Genomic DNA, 12,511 nt, shown 5'->3' on the forward strand with positions numbered 1-12,511 from the left:
TGGTGGTATGTTTTTTTATCCAGTTTTATTGAGATAGAATTCACATATATAACTCATCTGTTTAAAGTAGAAAATTCAATGGTTTTTAGTATGTTTTTAGTATGTTTACAGAATGCATCCATCATCACAATTTTAGAACATTTTTCTTGCCTGCAAAAGAAACCTCATACCCCTAGCCATCATCTCTCACTTCCTCTACTCTTCCTCAGCTCCTGACAATCACTAATCTACTTTCTGTATAGACTTGCCTGTTCTGGATGTCCCATATAAATGGAATAATACATTTCATTTAGCTTTCTGTTTTCAAGGTTCGTCCATGTTGTAGCATGTAGCGAACATACTATTATTTATTAATTGGGCTCTATTTTTAAAGATTTTGAGTGATTTTTCTAACTACTCTCTAAAACTATATGTAATTTTTAAATGTACATCACACTATCTTAATTAGCATTTAAAAATCAGGAATGAAAAGAATCTTTTCATGTGCTTGCTGGATATTAGTATTTCTCTTTTTTTTTTTTTTTGATGAAATGGCTACAGAAGCACTTTGCCCATTTTATATAGGATCGTTATTTTTTTTCAGTTCTGTGTGAAAGCAAGAAAAATTAGCTTTTGTTTGCCATATGTGTTGCAAATAATTTTTCCCATTTTTTTCATTTTTCTTTGACTTTGTTTATGGTAATTCTTGTAATATAAAAGTTTGAAATTTGTAAATAGTCAGTCAATGCATCATCCATATTTTCCCTCCCTGGTTGTTTTGTGATACACAGAGATGACTTCTATGCTCATAAAAAATTTCCTATGCTTTCTTTTGGTGATTTCTGAATTTCATTTAAATCTTGGATCCATCTGAAATTTATTTCAGTACAGGAATGAGGTAAGTCACAAACTTACTATCTTTCTAAACTTTAAATTGTTAGAAACTGTTTCCTTTATTGAGTTTCCTCACTGATCTGAAATGCTACCATCATCATCTATTAAATCTCTACATGAATCTAGGTCTATATCCTATTTCTTGAAGCTAATCCACAATTCTCCATTTCTTTACCAGTCTTCTATCCTTTAGGTTATGACAGCTTAACTTCAAGTTTAATATCTGATAAACCTGGTTCTAGCTCACTATTCTTTTTCTTTCCAGGATGTTTCTAATTATTCTCAACTGATTATCAGTAAATTTTTTAAAAAAATCTTTGTCCATTTACTCCAAAATATACCTACTGGCATTTTAATTACATATAATAATAAGGAAAGTAGGCTTCTTCACAACATTGATTCTTTATATCCCAAAGTAAGGTATATTTCTCTACTCTTTCAAGTCTTCATGTCCATCAGTAGAGTCCTAGATATTGTTAAACTTATTTTTAGCTATTTTGTCTTTTTTCTTATTGCTATATTAACTTCGAACCATTGACCTTGCCAAATTCCCTTTCTGTTTGCAAAAGCTTTTCAGTGGATTTTCTGGAAGCTTTCCAGTTATTAATTAGGTAATCTGTTAATTTATTCAATAAATAGTTATCAAGCACTAATATGTGCCAAGCATTAATCTAAATACTGGGCAAAAACCAGTGATCAAAACAGACAAATTTCTTACTCTTCTGGAACTTATATTCTAGTAAGAAGAAGAGGATAATAATTAAATACATAATATGTTAGGTGATTATAAATACTAAAGAAAAAATAAATTAGGTAAGAGAATAGAGAATTATAGGGGTAGAAAGTAGTTACTATTTTAGGTCGGGCAGTCAGTAAACTCTGGCCTGAATGAAAAAAGAAGGGAGTAAGTTATTTTAACACCTGGAGTGAGGACAGAAAAGGGAACAGCAAGTGGAAAGAAACTGAATGAGAAATATGCTCATAAGTAGGAGAGAGCTGTAGCCAGAAGGACCATGGAGCATCTTATGGGTTTTGCACTTTCTTTTGGGAGTCATGAGAAGCCAAGGTTGAGATTTGTGAGGGAAACTGGCATGATTTAACCATTATTTTAAAAAGATCCCTCTGGCTGTGGAGAAAGGATTGAGAAGCAGGTCATTCAAGGTGGGCTGCATAAGGAAATGGTAGAGGTGAGATGGTGGAGGCTGAAAAGAGGCACCAAGAAAGTGGGGAGAAGTGATCAGATCTGAGATGTATTTATAAGGTTGAACAGGTAGACTGACCCATTAGAAAATAGTAAGAGAAATAGAGAAGTGCGAGAATATAGTATTTTCATGCAAGTGCCATTTATTTTTTGTAATTTATGTCCTCTTCATTTCTAATTTTGTGTTTTTGTACTTTTTCCAGTTTTGTTTGTTTGAAAGTTAGGCTAATGGGTTTTTATTTTATTGTTATAGTTTCTCAAAGAATCAGTTATAAAATGTATTTATTCTTTCTAATGTTTTTCTCTTTTATTTCATTAATTTATGTGACCTTTCTTATTTCTTCCTTTTTTTAAATTAAATTTTGCTATTTTTAAAATATTAATCTGAATAGCTAATAACTTTAATTTAATTTCTTCTTTCAGAACAAATTAAAGATTTATGGCTATCATAGTTTCTTTTCTCGCCAGTTTTTCATATACCAAAGGTTTTTGGATCTAAAGTCTTATTTTCACTTTCCAGCTATGAAATTTTGGCCTAGATTTCCTCTTAGAGTTAAAAAAGAATTCAGAACTTCAGATTGTAATTTTATTTCAATTTTTGTTATAAATTTCTACTTTTATTGCAATATAGTCTGAGAATATGGCCTATAATGTTACTGCTTTTTAAGATTTATTGAGATTCTCCTTGCACTCATCTACACAATTTTGGGAAACAACCCATAGAGACTTGAAGGGAAACATTTTCTATAATTATTAAATAGAATTAAATGTATATCTATTAGTTCTATTTGATTAATTGTTATTTAGATTCACCATATCCTCATTTATTTATTTTTTTCCATTTTGCCTCTCATGTGAAGTGAGTTATAAATCTCTTACTATTATTGTTCCTATATATTGCTTCTTGAAAGTGCTGAATTGTTGTTTGTGGTTTTGATGTTGTCTTACCTGGGATATGAAGATTCATAATGGGGCATTATGGAGCATCTTGAAAGAGATAAAGCCTCTGTTGAAGACATACAGAAAAGCTGAACAAAAGAATAAGTCTGGCAACCAGGGCATGAAAGTACAAGGTGCTAAGAGGAGGGAAATAGCTCTGGAGGCAAGTAGACATGTTGCAGTGTTCTGTTCTGTTCTGTTTTGTTTTGTTTCCTTCGTGCATTTGCCAGTTCTGAGCATGGAGCAAGAGGCTGGGGGTCCAGGAAAAAGGCCAAGCAGATGGCCTTGCTAAGAGGTAGAAAACCCAGCAGAACTTCTGACCATCCCATGAGGCTGGAAAAGCAGAAATTAGAGACTTGAGGATCTAGGATTCCAGCCAGAAAGAAGGGACAGAAAACAACATCCACATTCTGCTGGCTTCCCCTTCATGACATTGATTTCTGCAGCTATGTGGGAAAAAGAATATAAGAAGCCAAGCAGAATGTCTTTGAAAAACAGAGAGAGGATTTGGCTGTCTAACAGTTGTACTAGAAGACAGACATTCAAGTTTTGGACATACCAGAAGATAAAGGTGCAGGTGAGCATCCTGGGAATTCCTTGGGAACTACATCCTGGGAACATGAATGAGAGAAATCTAGAAGGAAGTTTCTAAGGAAACTTAGAAAAGGTGCAATCCAGTCTGGGATTTAATTTCTGATTCAATTAAAGGGATCAGCCTGTACTCCTTCTGGTCTTTGAGGAAGATGTTATGAAGAAGCCTCTACAGTTTTTCATATATAATGTCAGACATTAAATCAAAAAAATGCCAGGCATACTAAAAACCAGGACTACATAACCTAACACCAAGAGAAAAAATAGTCAATAAAAAGAGATCCACAGGTTATCCAAATAGTGAAATTATCAAATAAGGACATTAAAATATCATGACTGATATGTTCAAGAAAATAGAAAGATGAAGAAAAGAGATGAAAATATGAAAAAATGTCACCAGAGTGTAAATCTTGAAAAGAAAGTCAAACAAAATTTCTAGAAATGCTAAATACAACAATTAAATTTATAAGGTTGATAAAGGTACATATGGCAGAGAACAATAGCGGCTTGGTGAACTAAAATACAGAACAATAAAAATTTTCATACTGAAGCACAGAAGGGTAAAGACTAAAAATCCAGAAATGTATATAAGAAAAATAGTTTACATGTCAGACATTTTATTGGAGTTCTGGATGAGAGGAGAAGAGAATCAAGAAAAAGCAGTATTTGCAGAGAAAATAGTTGATGAAAGTCATCAAGCCACAGATTCATGAAGCCCTCTGCACACTCCTAGGATGAATACAAGGAATGTGAAACCTTTACACATCACAATCAAACTGCTGAAAGCCAAAAACAAAGGGAACTTTTGAAAGTACCCAGAGATTAGGGGATTGGGGAGCATGGGGGGGAGATGCATTATTAAAAAGAGAAACAATAAGACCAACAAGTGAATTTTTAACAGACGTGAGGAAAGCCAGAAAGCAACAATATGACACCTTTAAAGTATCCAGAGTAAATATCTGCCCATCTAGAACATTATAGACAATAGGGGAAAATATCAATCCAAAATGAAGGCAAAATAAAGACTTTTTCAGAAAAATGAAACTCTAGAAAATGTATTGCCAGAGACCTGCACTAAAAGAAAATACTAAAGGGATTTCTTTGAAAAAAGAAAAATGACCCCAGAAAAATGAGGTCAAAATGACCTCAGAATGAGGAATAAAGAAAATGGAAAGAATAAGTATATAGTAAATATGAATTAATACTGACTGAGCAAAATAATAATTTCCCTTAGATTTAAATATGTATGTGGAACTGAAATTACAACAATAATATATAAAAAATAGAAAAGGTAAAATGGAGGGCGCCTGGGTGGCTCAGATGGTTAAGCGTCTGCCTTCGGCTCAGGTCATGATCTCAGGGTCCTGGGATCGAGTCCTGCATCAGGTTCCCTGCTCAGTGCAGAGCCTGCTTCTCCCTCTCTCTCTGCCACTCCCTCTGCTTGTGCTCTTCTGTCTATCTCTCTGTCAAATAAATAAATAAAATCTTTAAAAAAAAAAAAAAGAAAAGGTAAAATGGAATTTAAATGGTTTAAATTTCTAGATTGACTGGGGGATGGTAAAAGTTATATTTTCTAACTAGACTATATTAAGGTATGCATACTGTAATCTCAAAGTAAACAGCAAAACGATAGTAATGCAATGTAAAACTAACAAGAGGTAGAGAAGAAATAATAAAAAAACTAATCAATCGAAAAGAAGAAAATAAAGAAAAAAAAGAACTTAGATGGAACTAATTTTAAAAAAACAATAGAAAGATGGTAAATGTAAACTCAAATATGTCAGTGATTAAATAAAAATTAATGAAATATTCCCAGAATATAAAAAACAAAACAGAAGCAAAACCAATTACAAGTGCATGTCCTTATAAAATACAGGACCCCGAAAGGCTGAAAGAAAAGGCCAGAAAAAGATATGTCACGCAAATATCAACTAAGAAAAGATGATGTAGCCATGTTAATATAAATTTTAAAACAAAAAGCATGACTAGAAATCATGAGGGGCTATTCTTAATGATAAAGAGATCACGCCAGTGGCAAACAATGCTAAAAAATCTATATGTATCTAATAAGAAAGGGCAAAAATATATGGACAAAAGAGAATACAAAGGAGAAACAAAATCACGATCTGTTTGGTATAGCTCCCTTTGTTGTGATCAAACAAGCAAAGAAAATCAGTATGGAATATAGAAATCCTGAAGCTAATCTTTAGTCACAGACCCACTTCATGATCCACCACATGGTAGATTGTGCTCAATCACTGCCCACAGGAACTTTGTTTAAAGACCTACTGCTATATGAAGAAGGCATAATGATAGTATGAACCACTATTTTTCCTGTTTATTGTTTGCTATTCAGAATTTTAACAGAAAATATATTTATGAAAGCAACTTTAATCACCAAGCATATTAGAAAATTCAGCTGAAGATATAATGTTGTAATTCATTTCCTTTACAAAGGCAAAAACGTACATATTTTTTGGAGAATCGGCATAATTTAAGAGAACATGTTTATTCAGGAAAGAAAAAAGTAGTCTGCATTATTTAACACATTCTGTAACAAAATCTCTGTTGGTCTAAGTAAATTAGGTGCCCATTAAGCAATAATAAGAGTAATATTATCTACTTCCAATTTTCACTCTTCATGCTCATTAGCAAATAAGAAGGCATTATTAATAGAGGGTACTCTTAAATCCCATCTTTAACACTCTGGTTTCCCTTGAGATCATATAAATCTTTCACCTTTTAAATCCTATCTTCATAATTCATGCCCTAGGTAAGTGAATTAAGTAATTCAAGGAGAAAAAAAAAAAGGTTAACTCATTCCTTGTGAGTAGAAACTACTCAATCAAAAAGCAATTTAAAATCAAATGAATATCTAGAACAGAACCAAGTATAAATGATGATTTTTTTATAAAAGTAAACAATTAGTGCATTATTTTGTTTTAACCAATTTCTAACAACTGCAGTCCCAGTTACAATTAGTAATATAAACTATGTCTAACTGATGTACATAAATATCTTCTTTATTTTCAATCTCCATGGTTCAGAGAAAGAATCTCAACTCATAATCAAGATAAACCATGAACCAAATTAAAGATCTTGATAAAAGTAGGAGAAAATGTGTAATTAGTATGGCATATAAAGTATCAAGAGCAACAGATTATGGTTTTAATTGAGTATTTTAACCTGAAGGTTATTTTTTAAAGATATCAATATCAAAACTTTAAATATGTCAACATGTAAATTTATATTTATCATTTATTCCTACATTTGCACCATAAGAAAATATTTGAACAAAGGGGAAATAATAAACCAGAAAATTATATATATATATATGTATGTATTTGGCAAATGATCCTTAGGCTCAGATATCATAAAATTGACTATTCTACTTATTGTTTTACTTGGTATTACACAGATAAAATATCAATTAAAAAGTTGTCTTTCATTTTAACTACCTTAAGAGTAAGGCAAACATCACTATGTAAGAAAATATATCCATGACCATCTTTATGCTAGAAAATATACTAGGGAAACTGAAAAGACATACTAACACACCACAATATATGGGCTTTACTTGGTCCTATTTCAAATAAACAAATTGGAAAAAAAAAAAAAAGGAAATGTGAATTAAACATTGGACAACCCTAGCAAATGAATGCTATTTTTATAGTGTGATAATAGACTTATTATAGAAATGAAATATTTACAGAAGAAACAATATAATTTCAAGGACCCAACATAATGGAGGTGGAGAGAAGATAAGTAGTTGACAGAAAAAAGGATTAGTAACATACTGACAAGTGGTCAAGCTGACCAAAGAAGATATTGGGTTCATTATACAATTCTCTCCTTTTGTGTATGTTCGAAATTTCCCATAATAAGAGATTTTTTTAAAAGATTTTCTAATGGCTGTCTTAGAGAAAATTTACTCTAACTGCACAAAAACAGAAAGATGATAAAAATACTTAGGGTTAAGGATGTGTAAGTATTTACCCTCTGCATATACAGTCCTTGGGTGTTAATTCCAGCATGAAATAAAACATGCTCTGTGGGTTCATGCCTCTTCATTAAAAAATATTGCATTCCCTGAAACTAATGTTATACTGTATGTTAACTAACTGGAATTTAAATAAAAACTTGAAAAAAAATAAATAAAAAATAATGCACTGAAAAAAAATAAGCTCATGGCAGGGGATACATTCCCTTAATTTGCAATTTTACAATGACATTGTTTAAAACAGAAAGCAGGGGAGTTAGAAAAGATAGTAAACTCTCAGAACACACTAATACTCCTTGGACTCTATCATGGACTTGTAACTAGTGATCCTTTTTGTTATCCTCAGTTTTCTGATGTTGTCACCCATTGGTAGATTTTTTTCTTTAGACTCTTTAAACATTGATCATGAAAGAGTGTTGCTTTGTAGTAGATTGTGTCAAGTTAACCTGATGAAACTTCATGTCATGTGCTTTGTGTACAAACACCATTGTCTTGCCAGCCTAAAAACGCACCTTAACAAGAATGCAAGTGATGGGGGCGCCTGAGTGGCTCGGTCGTTAAGCAGCTGCCTTCAGCTCAGGTCATGGTCCCAGGGTCCTGGGATCAAGCCCCACGTAGGGCTCCCCGCTCAGCAGGAAGCCTGCTTCTCCCTCTCCCTCTCCCCTTGCTTGTGTTCCCTTTCTCGCTGTGTCTCTTTCTGTCAAATAAATAAATAAAATTAAAAAAAAAAAAAAAAGAATGCAAGTGATGACCTCTGAGAAGCCTGTAAACCGCTCTATGATGTTTGAGGCAATCCTAAGAGGCCTACATGTGTCCCCAACCTCCTGATAATCATGCCTACCGGCTTCAAGATGCTTTTGTTTACTTGGTACCCGAAGAATTTGAGAAATTATTTTTCCTTTACCATGAACCCCCAGATTCTATACTTTGATGGCTCGTTTTGAAGATTTCACAATTGCTGTTTCAGATCCAGTCCAATCTTTGCTTCAAAGGAACCAGTACACCCATTTCCCTTCAAACACTTTGATGTCACACGAGGGATAGCCACGTCCTGCCAAAGTTTATCACAGTAAAGTCAAGCTGTGCCTGTACGGTCATAAAACCCAAACAGCCAGATAAAAAGTGAAAAACCCAATGAATCACTTGAATGTTTCTATACAAGACTTAATTAGTTGAAAATAATATGTTTCAGTTGCATATTTTTTAAATATGAAACTAGAGCTCAAAAAGGAAATCCTGATTTTTCTCTTGTGGTCTATTTAAAAATAGGCAAATAGCAATAAAATGGTAACTGGAATACTGATTGACTTTAGTATGAACAGACCTGAATACTCATTCGTACTCATAATATATAATACTCCTAAATACATCGTGCAGACAAAAAGACAGGCCTTTTTTTAGTAAAGTAAGTTTTTCCACTACTTTTGTTTTTTAGAGGAATTAGCTAACACCTTTGAAAAGTATTTCAAAACTGTTTCCCTATGGCATCTCCTGGGATAATATCTCATTTAATGATAATGAGGTCCTGAATTGCCATAAATCCTTAATGTTAAATGCAACAAACAATATATTTGCTGGACATTATTTGAAAGCCTTTCATATAATTGCTTTAGTCATGCTAATAGTAAATGCCTCCAGACTGTTTTGCCAATAGAAGTCAATAACAACAGAAGAACTGATAGGGGGATGTAAATTACAGTTTTAATTCCGGGCCTTGATAATACACAGCTCCAGAAATCAATGAAGATTGTGGCAGTTCCGTTTCCAGTGATTAAGTAACTATTTAAATAAGGTTAGTTATGGTAAATAGGCAAAAATCCCTAAACCCCAAAACACATGAAAGTCTGGGGCACCAACATAGCTTTAGACATCCATCACTGGCTATGATAACATGACATCCATTTTCTTAAGTGGTTTTATTAGCTTCACCTACTTGTAATACTTAATATTTAATGGCAAGGGAGAATTGCCAACAATTAGCCTGGAAAGTGGCCAATCTACCCACATTAAATTTATATTTGCCCAGCAGCTTCCAAGGCCAGGGAAGTCACAAAAATGAATGAGAAAGTGAAACTGCTGATATAAGTTATTGCAGGCCCATCGGTACAGAGGGGTCAGAAGCCTTTTTTGAGTCACCTGAATGCAGGCTCCAACTGCACAGGAAAACTAGCACCTGCCAAGAAAGCCCAGTAACACACCTGTCTGAACTTGAACAGTCAGAAATGAGTTCTCCCTTTTGATCGAAGAAAACATAGACATGAAATGGCTGCATTTTATGAATACATCATAGGGCTAATTAATATTGATTGTAGCCAGCATCCAAATATCGAAATATCACATGTGTTTGCCTTGTCAGCCACAGACTCAGATTACGTGTGTGGATTTAAATTAATAAAAAGGTATGTGTGTTATTTAAGGCTCTGAAGTCAGAAAGATAGAAGTTTGAATTCTAGCTCTGCCATTTGCAGACTATTAGAAATTAATCTTCCAAGCCTTAGTTTCAAGACTGGTAACATGAGAACAACAGTTGTTTTTTTTTTTAAGTTTTTATTTAAACTCCAGTTAGTTAACATGCAGTGTTATATTAGTTTCAGGTGTACAATATGGGGATTCAACACTTCCATACATCGCCCGGTGCTCATCACAGCAAATGCCTTCCTTAATCCCCGTCACCTATTTCACCCATCTCCTTCCCCCCCACCCCCCACCACTGCCCCTCTGGTAACCATCAGTTTGGAGAACAGTAGTTGTATCTAATTTATCAGTTGTTGTAAGGGGTCAAAGAGTGTACATTAAAATATACCACTGTTTCTGGAAGTTCTCCATAATTATTAACTACCATGCATGGTAATATAGTCAGTCATGTTCATGGTTTTCAGGTTGAGCAAAAACACAGATACCCAATTAAATTTTAATTCTACATGAATAATGAATAATTTCTTAGCATAGGTATTTCCCATGCAATATTTGGAACATATTTATTCTAAAAAATTATTCATTGATTATCTCAACTTAAAATTTATCTGGGCATCCTATACTTTACCTGGCAACCCTATGCATACATCAATGCGGTCAAGAAAATTCATCCATCTATTACTTAGTCAAAAATCTACCAGTAAATAAGAGATCTAAGTCAGTCAAACAAAATGTGCACATTGAAATTCCTATTCATTATTTAAAGAAATATTCCCTAAAACTTTACTCAGTGTCTATGCACCTTAACTTCGAAACTAAAAAGTTTATGTTCTGATTAAGGGATGTTCCTCTTGGAGAGCTGCACCTATAAAAAAGATCCAACTGTCCTCGTGGGAAAGCTCCAGGCCTTCGAAAGGAACACTGGCATAAACTGAGTCCGGCCTGTCTTCCCCGAGCCCCTGTGCTTTATCTTCTGCTTGGCTCCTGTCAGCTTGTGACCCCAGACTGAGCCGCGGACTTTGGCTCTCTCATTGGTATCTCTAGTTCTACCCCAATATCTGGCCCCAGGCACGTCTCAGATTCTGTTTCAAATACATGGACTGTGCCTTTGGAATGTTGTCCATGTTTTCTCAGCATTTCCACCCCTGTTTTGTTCCTGGCTTGACTTTGCACCCTCCTGTCAGTGCCAATATCTTGCACAAGTCCATTTTGCTACGTTACCAATACAGGAACTGTTTTCAAAGCCCAAGCAGATTAGACTCTACAAATCAGTGCAAGAGCCAGATATAACAGGAACACTGATAGCAGCGAGAAATTATGGTTAGCACCTGACAGCAGTGATATGCTATAATAATAGTGCGCCGTTGGTTAAGAACTGACTGCAGCCAGTCACCGGGTTAGACATTTAGCTACTTTGTCTCCTTTCATCCTCTTCAGAGTAGGCAATACAACACCCATTTTACAGATGAGGATGAGGAGATCACACTGCTCGTGTGTGTCAGAGCTGGAATTGAATACATCTAACCCTGTAAACCACATGCTTTTGACCACAAGAGGCTGCCTACTCAGTGAAAGAGGACAAAAAAAGAAAGAAAAAAATTAAAGTGTCATGAAACCCAAAAGGGTTGTAGTCTTGGGCCACTGAGTATAAATATAAACGGTGACCCTTTGTGGGTTTTTTGTTGTTTGTTTTGTTTTTTTAAAGATTTATTTATTTTATTTGAGGGGAGGGGCGAGCGTTGGGGGGAGGGGGGTGGCAGAGGAGAAGAAGAGAGAATCCGAAGCAGACTCTATACTGAGTGCAGAGCCCGACGTGAGGCTCGACTAGGGGCTGGATGTGGGGCTCAATCTCATGACCCTGAGATCACGACCTGAGCCAAAACCAAGAGTTGGTCAGTTAACCCACTGTACCATCCAGGCACCCACATTTGTAACTTTATTCAGCAGCTCAAGACTCTAATACTACAGTGTGTATGTTATATATATTATGTTATTGTAGCACGGTATTGGTCCCACTCAATCATGATGCAGGTCAATTCAGTATTTAATTTTAGAAGGCAGAATCACCACAAAAAAAAAAAAAATTATTCAGAGAGACAGTTCAGTGAGGTAACTGAACAAGTTTGGGTAAGATGGTCCTTTTGTAAAATGATGGTGATAGTATCTACCTCATGGGTTGGGAGTGAGGATTAGATGACAGAGCAGGAGGTGTCTTTTTAGCTCAGTGACAGACAAACCACAGTCTCTTAAAAAAACACAAGGAATATGCAGCATATTTTAGAATTTTGTCCAAAACAGTGAAAAAAGAAAGGAAAGGGAAGGGAAGGGAAGGGAAGGGAAGGAAAGGAAAGGAAAGGAAAGGAAAGGAAAGGAAAGGAAAGGAAAGGAAAGGAAAGGAAAGGAAAGGAAAAGAAAGGAAAGGAGGAAGAGAAAAGCTATTTTTAAAAACAGCCAACCCTTAGCTAACTAGAAGAGCCAGTTATTCTGAATGA

The sequence above is a fragment of the Mirounga angustirostris genome, unplaced genomic scaffold (genome assembly GCF_029215605.1).
Source record: "Mirounga angustirostris isolate CCGP_5_RB_7025 unplaced genomic scaffold, mMirAng1.0.hap1 SCAF_5, whole genome shotgun sequence".
Taxonomy (NCBI): Eukaryota; Metazoa; Chordata; class Mammalia; order Carnivora; family Phocidae; genus Mirounga; species Mirounga angustirostris.